This window comes from Amblyomma americanum, chromosome 7, assembly GCF_052857255.1.
Source record: "Amblyomma americanum isolate KBUSLIRL-KWMA chromosome 7, ASM5285725v1, whole genome shotgun sequence".
Classification (NCBI taxonomy): Eukaryota; Metazoa; Arthropoda; class Arachnida; order Ixodida; family Ixodidae; genus Amblyomma; species Amblyomma americanum.
This window is the reverse complement of record NC_135503.1, coordinates 95,266,457-95,279,407: the sequence shown is the minus strand read 5'-3', so window position 1 is coordinate 95,279,407 and position 12,951 is coordinate 95,266,457. Positions and strand designations below refer to the sequence as shown.

Genomic DNA, 12,951 nt, shown 5'->3' with positions numbered 1-12,951 from the left:
CGCCTTCCGCGCTCCCGTCAAAGTATAAGCACACCGTGCGGTCACTGGCGCGCTGTATTTTCGCGCGATGCCGATGCCTGTGCTGCGGAAGGCGTCGACGCCTACGGAGCTGGAGCAGAAGACGAGCTAAGAAGAGCCCAGTCTCTGAAAACATTCTGTTAGGAGAGGCGATGTTGAAGTGACCAGATGCACTCGGAGTACAATTGGAGAGGAACCACCAAGGAAGCGGACAGCTCAAGCTTCATCATCATCATATAGCTGCTCAAGCGCGGGCTATATGATGATGATGATGATGATGCCTATTTACTACCTATTTACTGATACCTTTTTGCTGAAGATGCGGGCTACATCAGGAAGGAAGGAAGGAAGGCCTGAGACGTTGCTGGCACATACCCACTACGGGGGAGTGGCCAAGACACAGGCGGTTAACTGCTGGAAACAGGAAAGTTTTGGCAGGAAAAGGAGTGGTAATAGGATATAGCCTGATAGATTGGAAGACGGAAGGACAGGGGTCCTGTTAACTTGGAGATCGAAGACGGGACAATGGCTTAATGTGCATAATAGTATACAATGCCTGTAATGTTTCAATGTCGTACTGACTGAGAGCGGGAAGAAGAAATTAGAATGGGAGGCGATGAGTTTCTTGAAGAAAATTTTGCACAGCGGAGCGCACACTCCTGTCGATTCGTCCAAGCAAAGAAGCGCCAATGGAAAGAACAACCGCGGAGGACACAGGCAAGCCCCGTTGATGAAATGGAATTTGCAAAAGACGCTTCCTCAAATGAGAGAAGTGGCGGCAGAACAGCAGGAAGTGATCTATTGTCTCAGGGTCGGCATAAAAAGGGCACAGTGGGCAAGCCGCCAGGCCAGATCTGTGAAGGTAGAAATTTAGAAGGGAAACCCGGCAACGCAAGCGCTTGAAAGAGACCTCTAGTCTGCGTGAGCGCCAGTCCTTGCTACTCCAAGGATGCAGAAGATGCTGATATTTGGCAGATGATGTAAGAGCCGAGGCAGCAAATTCCTGAAATATTGTGTAGCTGCGAAACCTCACCGCAGATGTATATGCACACGTTGGCAGGACAGCAACAATTGGGCCGCAGAGAGAGGCTCTTGCTAAGGAATCTGCAACCTCATTTAAGTGAAAACCCATGTGACCAGATACCCAAAGCAACCTTACCGAATTTAGATGGAGCGGAATCAGGTACTTTAAGAGGCGTACTACCCGAGACTCAGTGGGTGAGGATAAGGAAGAGCAAATGGACAGAAAGTCTGTCATAACCACAACCTGGGAAACAGTAGTTTCTAATTTTCGTAAGGCTAAGATTACTGCTAATAATTCAGCCAGAAAAATGGGAGCGAAGTCAGAAAGACGAAGAGAAAAAGACCAATCCAGTGAAGGCGAAAAAATTCCCACATCTGCCTTCTCGCGATCCTGCGAGGCATCGGTAGCAATAAGAACATGAGAGGGAAAGGACCTTAGGTGGTCCTGCAACAGACCCTGAAGAAGCGGGAAGGGGTGCAGCTTTGCATTCGATGGGAAAATGTCATCGAATTCAATCTGGACAGAAGATGAGTTGTTATACAATTGGCGGACATCTGTGAAATGAATATCTATGGGATCAAGGAGGGACTGCACGTAACATATCTGCGGGGTATGAAAACGAGACCAGGCAGCACTAAAAAAGGCGGAAGGTTACTAAGAAATACTATACTAGAAGCGTGAAGAGGTGAGTAGCACAATTTTAAAAATTATTAAACTGTTAAAAGGCGAAACCTAGCTGATAACGATGGCATTCGCGCCTCAAGGTGCAGAACAGCATTGACGACATATTTTGGAAGCCCAAGACAAAGGCGCAACGCCTCACGCTCCAACAGCACAAGAGGGCGAAGTTTATAGGCAGGAGCTCCTGAGAATAAAACACTCCCGAACTCCAAAATTGGGCGGACGAACATTTTATAAATCATCAGAAGTGTATGCCTTCTCATGTCTGAGCTATCAGTACAAAGCCTACGCAGGATGAGAATGGCCCGAACTCCTTTTGCAGAAACTTGCTCATTGTGTGGCTGCCACGAAAGAGTAGAGTCGTATATTACTCCCAGATGCTTCACAGTCTGAACTTGAGGTATTACGTTATTTCTATAGACCAGGAGATATTTACAGGAACCGAAACTGGAAATACTAACAATGCACATTTCTTCACATTAAGGGACAGATGAATTCTTCCTAACGAGTTGTCAAGAACATTGAGGTAATGTTGCAGGGTTCAAAAAAGAGTGCGAATGTCACCTGCTGCTGCAAAAAATGCAATATCGTCAGCCTACACATAAGTTTTCACATTTTGAATCCATGAAATTGAGCTTAGAAAAATGTTTAAAAGAACAGGTGAGAGAACTGATCCTTGCGGTAGACCTCTTGTCTGTGAAAATCTCCTTAAGGAAACACCATTTTTGCAGCAGTAAAATTCTCTATTTTCCAAAAAAACAGAAATCCAGGCTACAAAATAGCTTGGGAAGTTCAGCTCCAGTAATCTTAGTAATAGAGTCGAGTGCTCAACGCTGTCATATGCTTTACTGACATCCAAGGTGACAAGCGCAGTAAACTGTTTTCTTTTGCGAGCTAATTTAATACGACTCTCTAGGTCAGTATGAGAACACCAAAGTGAAAAACCCGGCCTGAAACCAATTTGACATGGATTCAAGAGAGCATTTTCCGAAATGAATGACATGACACGGCTGAGAAGGACCTTTTCCACCAATTTCACAAGGTTCCATGTTAATGAAATAGGGCGTATGTTGTCTAAAGTTAAGACCTCCCTTTGATTTTAAGCAGTGGAACTATTTTCGCAAGGCGCCACTCATGAGGTATCCAAGGACCTTTAATAGAATGGTTAACTAGAGCCAACAGGTCTGCAGGAGATTCACTGAACAAAATTTTGATCATAGATGAAGTAACCTTATCGGGGCCAGGAGCCGCTGGGGATAAGCGCAAACAATTTGCAACAGCTCAGGCATAGAGACCTCAGTGAAATCACTTGAGGTACATGTGAATACAGCTGGAGAAGGTAAAGCAGATGTAAAGCGAAGCTCTAGGCCACACGCAATATCCTCTAAGGCCTTTGCGATGTCAGCAGGGGAATGAAAGAGGGATTCAATGTTGGCAGCCGGTGGAATCACCTTTTTGCGCCTCATGAAATTAAACAAAGCTCGTTTATTTCCTGATTGTGAAAGAAAATCGTAATGATTTGTATTATACTCCTCCTTTGCACGGGCGACGGTGCGCTTAAATGTCGCTGCAACATACTTATAATACAACTAATTTTTTGGGCATTGATTGATGCGAAGTTTCTTCCAAGCTGCTTTCCGTCGTCTATATGCACGCGTGCACTCAGCATTCCACCAACTGTTCGCGATAGCACCTTTGGTTCTCTTAACCAAAAATTCAGACTTTTGCCTTGCATGGTCCAGTGCTGAACATAGATGTGCAGCCTTGCTTTCGGCACCTGTCTGAGCTCAAGGGTCTGAAGTGATTTGGAGGGCTGATTTTAGCGTGTCTTTAAAGCAACTGTAATTTATTAACATGCGCTGATGTCGCTCAGGAAGAGTTAATTTACACGCAAACTTGAAACTAATCGGTAGATGATCACTGTTTGTTGCATTGTCAAGAAGCGCCCAAGACATAAGAGAGACTCCTGGGGAGGAAAAAGTTAAATGCAAGGTAGAGCGGCATTGGCTCCGAACAAACGTAGGCAATCCGGAATTGTTGTTGTCAGAAGCCCAATCAAATAGTCTAGAACCAAAGCTGTCTGTTTTAACCCCCCCCCCCCCCCCCCCCGTCAGATGGTGCGAATTGAAGTCTCCAAGTAATAGAAGCTGAGATCGGCTACTCGACATGAGTGAGTCATGGGGCCGAGTGTCACGAACACCAGACGGGAAATATGCATTAGCTACCATAAAGGGCTGTTGACCTGGGACAATGAGGTCAACCGCAAGGATTTCACATTCATTGTCCGCATATTGGAAAGAAATGCGTGCCCTGTTGCAAAACTTTGTAGAGATGAGCACTAACAACCCTCCCCCTTGTGATGACCGGTCAAGCCGGAGCGGACGGTAATTCTTGAGATGATAATTGAAATTTGAAGTTAGCCATCTTTCCTGTAAAGCAACTAAATTTGGTAGAAGCTGATTGCATGGGCAATTTAAATCTGTTGAAGCTGAGAATATAAATCGACAATTCCACTGTAGTACACTTAAGAACCCTATCTTGGCGGGAGTGCCGCAGCCGCGACTGTCTTTTCTAGAATCCTGGTCTTAGCATTTTGACTTGCGTTACTTTTCTTTGTCTTTGACTGGGGGCAAGATGGGCCTGCAATATTCAAAGGAGACCCACTTCGTTTCTGGGCGCGGAGATCAGACTCCATATCCATACAGTCCATAGAGGATGCGTCCATAACGCTGGTCGAAGGAGAGGCCTGAGAGGTATTTTGTTGCTCACATTGTTTTTGGCCCTGTGGAGCGGAATCGATTTCTACAGAAGGACGGGTAGCTTCCGAAGCCAAAGAAGACAAGAGTGGAGCGGTGGACGCCTGCAGAAGATTGGTCATCTGAGCAGCTATGACCTGCGGAATGCACGTGGACACGGTTTCCATAATGCAATCCATTGCATTTGCCACAGCTTTCTCAGCTGCCGCTGTAATAGCCTGGGACCAACTAGAATCCATTATGGGTGGGAATTTGGCGGCCACACTAGAGTAGCCTGAGGCTCTCTCCTTGACTGCAGCAAAATCCTCTCTCCGCGTGCATCTGCGCTTGTCTATAACCTCGAGCACCTGAACTTCTTGTGCTCGTGCAGGACAGTCAGGTGAATCAGCAGGGTGAGCATCGCTACACAAACAACATTTCTCTTGCTGTTCAGGACATTCCTCTCTGCAATGACGTTCCCCACAGGCACAGCAGCGTAAGGCCGATTTGCAGGCTTTGCCGCTGTGGCCAAATCGCCAGCAGTTTGGACACTGAAGGGGCCGAGAGTTAAAGGCATCTACTCGAAAAACCAATGACCACACCTTAATCACTGACGGGCAAAATATTCCTGCAAATGTGGCAATGACGGACTCCGTAGGAATTTTTACTCCGTCAACCATCCTGCTGCATCGATGGACGGCAATCACGCCTGCAGGCGAGAGGTTCTCAAGCGTTTCCGCAGGGCTCAATCGATAGTCGACCCCTCGGACCAAGCCCTTGGAACATGCTAGATGAGGCGGAATGAATGCGGTCACCGGGTGGTTGGCGAAGGTCGTACACTTTAGCAGGTCTTCAATACAGTCTTCATCCGGCGACCTGCACAAAATACCACCCCTGCCGAACTGCCGGACATCGGTAATGTGCATAAAGTGCTTCGATATGGACTGAAGGGCCGCCTGCACTGCCTACGGGTTGTTCAGTTGGATAGCGCCCCCATCGGAAGGCACTAAAGCGACCGGGATGCTCGAAACGCCACTGCGGAAAAAGAGATCAATTGGGAGCTGGTCTTGAGGAAGAGATGCCGACCAAGGGGAAAACCCCTGGCTGGGAGAAGTAGACATTAAGCTCTCGTCCTTCGCCCGATCACCCCAGAACAGGAGCAAGCAGGCACAGACAAATAGAAGGAGAATTTAGTAAGTTAGCGCAACACCGCCAGGTACTTAGCCGCTGCCCCGAAGCCTGGGTTGATGGGCCACGTCACACGAGCACGACGCAGAAGCGATGGCGCAGAAGCGCGCGTGCACTTCATCTTCATTGTCTTCTTTACAATGTAAGCTGCGGATGGCGACGGCTACACCGCCGCTTACATCGACATAGACGACAGCACGAAACTGAGGGGGGCCCTAAAGGGACACTGAAATTATTTCGATGCGCATATGCTAGCGCAACAGATCTGTAGGGTGGTCTTTTCTTGGTATTCGAGTCAAATTTGAAAGCTTTGCGTGGATCCTATAATATAGAAATAGTTTTTTAAAAAAAAATCGCTGCTCGCAGTAGCTCGCAACCGATTAGGGCGACACACCTCACTACGCGTCCCCTACCGTGATGACGTCAGTGGGCTGATGGAGCAAGATTGAAGGCTGGCTCTTTCGCCCACTGACTTCATCGGGGTAGGGGACGCGCGGTGAGGTGTGTCGCCCTATTCGGTTGCGAGCTACTGCGAGCAGAAATTTTTTTAAAAATGAGTTCAATATTATAGGATCCACGCAAAGCTTTCAAATTTGGCTCGAATACGCACAAAAGACCACCCTAGAGATCTGTTGCACTAGCATATGCGTATCGAAATCATATCAAGGTTCATTTAAAAAAAACGCTAGCGCTCTGAAACTGTTGGAGGGTGTTCAGACGTCGTGTTCATCCCCGTAGTGCGGTCAAATTTAGAAGCAGTCGACGCAGCCTCCCCGCAGGAATGCTCGCTCAGTGAAGATCGGCGAAGACCCTCTTACTGCACCTGTCTCTCTTCTTCGCTATTACGGTTTCCGCGCGCGCGACCCGGCACGCTTCCGGCAGCAGACCAGAATTTTCCACAACGGCGCTCCGAGATTGCACCAGCCGCTCCGCATTTGCGCCATGGCGTGTGCTTGGATGGTGACCAAGAGGTGATGTTGTACTGCTATGGACGGCTCCATGGTGGTCTGCGCCTAGCTCGGGAACGCCCGACCGTGTTGCCTGCATTCTTAGGGCAGTTAGATCAGTTTGTGTTACGCCGATTAGGGTAGCACTATTTACATATGGGGGCGCCAGGGGTCTTAAACTCATATTAGCCTGAGGACCGAATTGAGGAAATATCGTCCCCGGCGGGCCAGAAGCCGGAAAATAAGAGTTGGAGGAGGTCAATAACAATGTTTTTTTTTTTCTGGTGGGGGGGGGGGGGGGGCGATGGGGGGGGGGGGAGGGGTAGGTATGAAGAGCATCAATCTTACAGTGTGTTAAATGAAATACATTACGAAGATAATTGGCCGTGTAAAGGCGAGGTTTTGTTTTTAACCGTAGGAATTACCCTTAAGTCCCAAGCATGCTGCTTGCTTGATGTTTGACAAAGCTTAGCAGGGACAAATGATGCAATATCTGGCGCTAGGTGTTGTGCGGAGACGATTCGCATGATGGCTCTGAGGTGGTCGTCTGTCATCCTTGAACGCAGTGCGGATTTGTTCACTTTAAATAAAGGGAAGAGGTGCCCGCTCAAATATGACCTCCCGAAGATGGCCATGATCCTTGCCGCTTGGTGCCGAATTGTGGAAAAAAGTGCGTGATTTAAAAAAAGCGTTAACTCCGGGACACCTACGTCTTCACACTTTTGTTGTAATGTGGTGCTTGCTTGACGTTCAATAAGCTCCATTTGTACCTCGGGCTCAACATCGTCCACTCGCACAGCGAAAGGCACATAGAAAATTTCGAGTTGTTTGGAGAGGCTGCGTAAGCCTTAATACCGCATTCTGAATTGCTCCTCCATACTGCGGAACAAATCTGTGAAAACATCACAAGATTCTTGGTCAACGTTTCATAGTGACTCGAGAGTGGGAAAGCGGTGCAGCTTATCCGCTTTTTTTCTGGTGCTGCTGGAGTTGTATTTTGGCCTGAAATGCAGGAACGTCCTCGTTAATTTTAATGATGTCTTTTTGTTTTCCCTGAAGATTTAAGTCCAAGATGTTCAGGTAATCTCACATGTCTGTGAGAAATGCAAGAGAACGAGGCCACGTTTCACCTGACAGCTCAGCCATTGGTTTATTTTTTCTTTGAATAAGCGGTCAATTGCCTCTCTGAAGTCAAAAAAATCTCTTCAGCCCTTTTACGCGTCTGAACCAGCGCACGTCCGTGTGGTATCGGAAGTGCTTACCTTGGCATTCTTCCTCTTCTAACAGAGAGGTTAACTGACGCTGGTTGAGTGCTCTTGAACCAATGAACTCCACAGCGCAGATTTCATATTCAGTATCTTGCTGCATGTTGCTTCCTGGAGAAAGATTCAGTGCGCGGCCACGAACTGTCCAGTGACTGCGAGACCTTCAAGGTTCGGTCACAAACGTCCTATCGTGACGGTCACTATACTGTTACTGTCATATCTACCTATCGCGGGAATCAAAACGACACTACTACTCCATCTGTATTTATAGATATCCCATCCCTTTGAAAATTGGTTTTTGGGTAAAGTAAATGGCGCAGTATCTGTCTCACATATCGGCGGACACCTGAACCGCGCAGTATGGGAAGGGATAAAGGAGGGAGTGAAAGAAGAAACGAAGAAAGAGGCGCCGCAGTGGAGGGCTCCGGAATAATTTCTACCACCTGGGGACCTATAACGTGCACTGATATCGCAAAGCACATGGGAGCCTTTTGGGTTTCGCCTCCATCCAAACGCGGCCGCCGCGCTCGCGTTCGAAGCCAGGTACTCCGGATCAGTGCACGGCCAGAAACTGTGCAGTGACTCCGAGCCCTTCAAGATTCGGTCACAACCATCCGACGAGACCGCTTCTGCTTCCGACCGTTGACGGAGCATCGTCGGTTGCCACACACACCGTCCGCTGCCACGGCAAGCCGGTAATTTGAACGCCCCCTTCAAGCACCGAAATGTCCGCTCCTGTAGTAATGCCTTTCACTCGGGCAGCTGATTGCACACCTCAGTGAAGATGGCGCACTGGGCGTTATCTGTAATGTCAGTGCTTTATTCAAAGGCGTGAGAAAAAATTTCGAAGTCCCGACATCGGTTCATTAAAGCGTTTTCAACGTGGCCTACCTCAGAAATTCTCTCCACAACCGTATTGGGCGAAAGGCTTATCTTTTTGACTTCCTTTTTACGTCCTTAGACAAATAGCACCTGCTGCTTTAAACAAGGACTTTTTCCCAAATAAACCATTGGTGAAAGGTTTTACAGATTTTGTAATTAGATGGAAAATAATGAAGCTTGCTCTGACCGTTTCGTCCCTATTTTGGCTGGCTTTCGTTTGCATCGTTCGTTTGTATGCAGCTTGAAGCGACGTCGCGTGTGCATTCTGACCTTTACTACGGTCAGGCGGGAAACGACAACTCGACGATACTGATCATGCGGTAGGAAGCGCGTCGCATTGACAGATCACTTCGAGCTTTGCTGACGCAGAACTGATTCCTGTGACAGAAGCTGGGGTAAGAACGAATTCATGGCTGGTAAATCGCGAAAGGAAAACACGGACGAGGGAGAGAACTACACGGAGAAGTGCTAATACATAGAGCCTGTCCGTGTCGTTCTTTCTGTTGTCCGTGTTTTCCTTTCGCGCTTTACCAGCCATGAATCTCAACAAACTTACCCAACCTTCTGCTCTTGTAAGAACGAATATCCGTTGGCAAAACGATGGGTGGCAGAAATTGAGCACATTCCCCCCACATAGCCACAAGAAGAAGAGAAGAAAACGAATATCAGTGGGAGCGCAATATGGCTAAAAAAAAACCGGTTGCTCCCTAAAATCGAGGGAGGTGCAGAGATTTGTTTTATTCTCCTGTTGATCCCTGCTGGGCACGAATACAGCATTTTGTTTCGGGAGGTGCCCAAGGTACTTCTATATTGTATGTATAGCAGAATAGCGGGCGTGGGAGGGGGGATATACATGCCGAACACGACCACTGCTTGACTTCGGAATGGGCTTGATAGCGTTACTGATTCTTGCATCTTAGTGTGGACTCAGTGTTGTGCTTTAGCTTTTTAATTGCTCGTACTACGTGACAGCAACAGCATCTTTGTTCGACATAGTGCCATGGCGTCTTCGTAACTTGTATGCTTACGTGGCTGCAGTTGGGCGCAAAAGCGTTGTCTCTGTAATCCTGCATCTCAGCTGAGGCGTCCTCTGCTCCGGGCTCCACAGTGCAACTTTCGCTCGCTGCACAGAAAATACTTCAGTGTTTGTTGGAAATGTGAACAGAGGAATAGCGCTGATTGCCGGCGGAGAAGATTGGTTATATTTAAGCGCATAATACAGACCGATGTAGACGTGCAGGAAGTAAGTAATAACATATGCTGGTGGTAGTTAAGGGGCAGTTGCGAAGCAACTTCTGAGGCCATCAGCTAAACAAATGGTGGTCAAGCTCTGTGATTAGGCACGAGAACTTCGTAGGTCAAAATGTTTCACGACGAATTTTCATTTTCTAAGACATTAATCAACTGAGATAATTGCTAAACGGCTTTGATAAGCCCACTGTGTCAAGGGATTTGAGGGTTTTTAAGTAACAACTAGCTGGCTGGATGGTAGAAATACGAAATGGAACGCCCGGCGCCTTGGCTCAGTGGTTAGTGCTACGGCTACTGATACGGAGTACCCGGCTTGGAACCCGACCGCGGCGGCCGCGTTTCGATGGAGGCGAAACGCAAAAGGCTCCCGTGTGCTTTGCTATGTCAGTGCACGTTAAAGATCCCCAGGGGGTCGAAATTATTCCGGATCCCTCCACTGCGGCGCCTCTTTCTTTCTTTCTTCTTTCACTCCCTCCTTTAACCCTTCCCTTACGGCACGATTCAGGTGTCTGCCGATATGTGAGACAAATTCTGCGCCATTTCCTTTCTCCAAAAAACAATTTTCAACGGGATGGGATATATCTAAATACAGATGAAGAAGTGTCGTTTTGATTCTCGTGATGGGTAGATATGACAGTAACCGTATAGTTACCGTCACGATAGGATACCAAGGGAGGCCTGAGAGCAAGTACCTACAGTACGATGCTTATCTTCAGCTGCTTTTGTGTTTTCAATTTCTATAATCCAGAAGAAGCAAAAAATCATATTTGAGGGCAACAAACTAGACAGAGCGTTGTTGCAAGTCACCGCGTTTGTAAAAGAGGGCTTCTGTGAAGAATCCAAGACTGGATCTTATGCGCGCTCAACGTATTTAAAAACAAGCATCACTGCTGCGTTTTGTGTTTCGGAACTGGCGTTTGTGCTGTAGAGCTTGTTTCAGTCGACCTTGGGCGAGCGCTGCCTGCGCGGGAAGCGTTTATAAATAGCAGCACTAGACGACAGTCGGCCGTTCGGTGCGGTCGGCGTGTCGAGCAGTCGTGGCCGAGTGGTTAAGGCGATGGACTAGAAATCCATTGGGGTCTCCCCGCACAGGTTCGAATCCTGTCGACTGCGCAGATTACTTTTTTTTAGCTGCAAGTGTTAGCATCCAGACCTGTGGTGCGGCCTGATCTCGGTGACCAGAACAGGATTTGGTCACACTGGTGTAAGATTTCGCCACAACCGTCTAACTTTTAGAGACCGGAATCGGGCAGAGAGGGCGAGAGGACAAATGCGGGTTAATGACATCCTACTTGAAATCAACAGAAAGAATTGGGTTTTTGGTAGGGTATGTATTGCGAAGGCAAGATAAACGCTAGTCCTTAACAGTAACGGAGTGGATTCCAAGAGAAGGCAAGCGTAGCAGGGGAGGTTAGCAAGGGAAGTTAGGTGGGTAGATGAGATAAAGAATCTTGCGGGCATACTGTGGGCACAGCTGGCAAAGGACAGGATTAATTCGAGAGGCACGAAGAGGCCTTTGCCCTGCAGTCGGCGTAGTCAGGCTGATGATGATGATGATAAAGCCACTGTGGCCAAATTCAGGTATCAGTGGCCATCTTGTTCTTTCGGCTGATTACAAAGTTGAAATAGGCTTATATTAATGTTTCAACCGCACATTATTTAAGTAGTGCAGAAGAAAAATCCTCCAGAAAATTTGTCTAAAGTAAGAAGAAAAATGAACGAAGCCGATCAGAAGAAGACGGTTATTCTTTTTCATCATGCTCCACCCCGACCAGATGGGCTTCCTTCAAACTCTTGACTTCAAATTCTAAAGTAAGTAAGCAAGAAAAAAAAGGAAAAAATGCAACAATAGAAGCAGTACCTACTGTTGGCTCTTTCTAGCCTATAAATTTAAGAAACCTTTTCAACTTAGTTTTATTATGTGAGCAGTGACCCACCTTTTTTTCGTGCTAAACGGGAAAGCAATATGAGTATTAAACTCATCCTCACCGAACTAGAAACGCGGCGTAAAAACCTGGTTTGGCTTGCTCGCCGATGGCTGTGCAGCTGGCCGCTCACGGCGACGTAGACAGGACCCGCTTGTTTTAGTCGACCTTAGGCGAGCGCTGCCTACGCGGGAAGCGTCTATAAATAGCAGCACGAGACGACAATCGCCCGTTCACCGCTGTCGCCGTGTTGAGCTGTCGTGGCCGAGTGGTTAAGGCGATGGACTAGAAATCCATTGGGGTCTCCCCGCACAGGTTCGAGTCCTGTCGACTGCGCAGATTGTTTTGGTTATTTAGCTGCATATTTTAGCATATCCAGGCCTGGGGTAATGCCTGATCTCGGCGACGAGAACCGACAACGCATCCCTCACCAGAACAGGATACGTCCACCCTGGTGTAGTACTTGGCCACAACCTTCTAAACTTGAGACCGAAACCGAGTGGAGTGGGTGAGGGAACAAAGGCGGGACAACTAGTCGAAATCGAAAGGAAACAATGGGCTTGGGCAGGGCATGTAATGCGAAATCGAAGATAACCGCAGGTCCTTAGGGCTAACGGAGTGGACTCTAAGAGAAGGCAAACGTGACAGGGGGCGGCAGAAAGTTAGGTGGGCAGATGAGATTAAAAAATCTGCCCGCATGCGAGGGGCACAGCTGGCAAAGGACATGATCAGTTGGAGAGACATGGGAGAGGCCTTGGCCCTGCAGTGGGCGAAGTCAGGCTGTATATTATGACGAAGTTGCTGTGGCCAAATTCAGGTTTTACTTGCCATGTTGTTCTTTCGACTGATTAGAACGTCGAAACAGGCTTATATCAATGTTTCAACCGCACATTATTTTAGCAGTGGCGAAAAAAATCCTCCCGAATATTAATCTAAAGTGGGAAAAAAAATAACCGTAGCCGACCAGAAGAAGGTGCAGGAACAGCGCTAAGAACAGGATAGAAGTCAAACATGTAAGCACAGGGACGGGTGCTT

The 12,951-nt window shown here is 47.7% G+C and overlaps 2 non-coding genes across 2 annotated transcripts; both read left to right on the top strand.

Annotated features, from left to right (window-relative positions):
• The first annotated feature begins 11,022 nt into the window (after positions 1-11,022).
• TRNAS-AGA (transfer RNA serine (anticodon AGA)) lies at positions 11,023-11,104 on the top strand. The gene has a single exon. It is a non-coding gene; the product is annotated as a tRNA-Ser (tRNA).
• Positions 11,105-12,170: 1,066 nt separating this feature from the next.
• Positions 12,171-12,252, top strand: TRNAS-AGA (transfer RNA serine (anticodon AGA)). Its single transcript has one exon. It is a non-coding gene; the product is annotated as a tRNA-Ser (tRNA).
• The last annotated feature ends 699 nt before the right edge of the window (positions 12,253-12,951 follow it).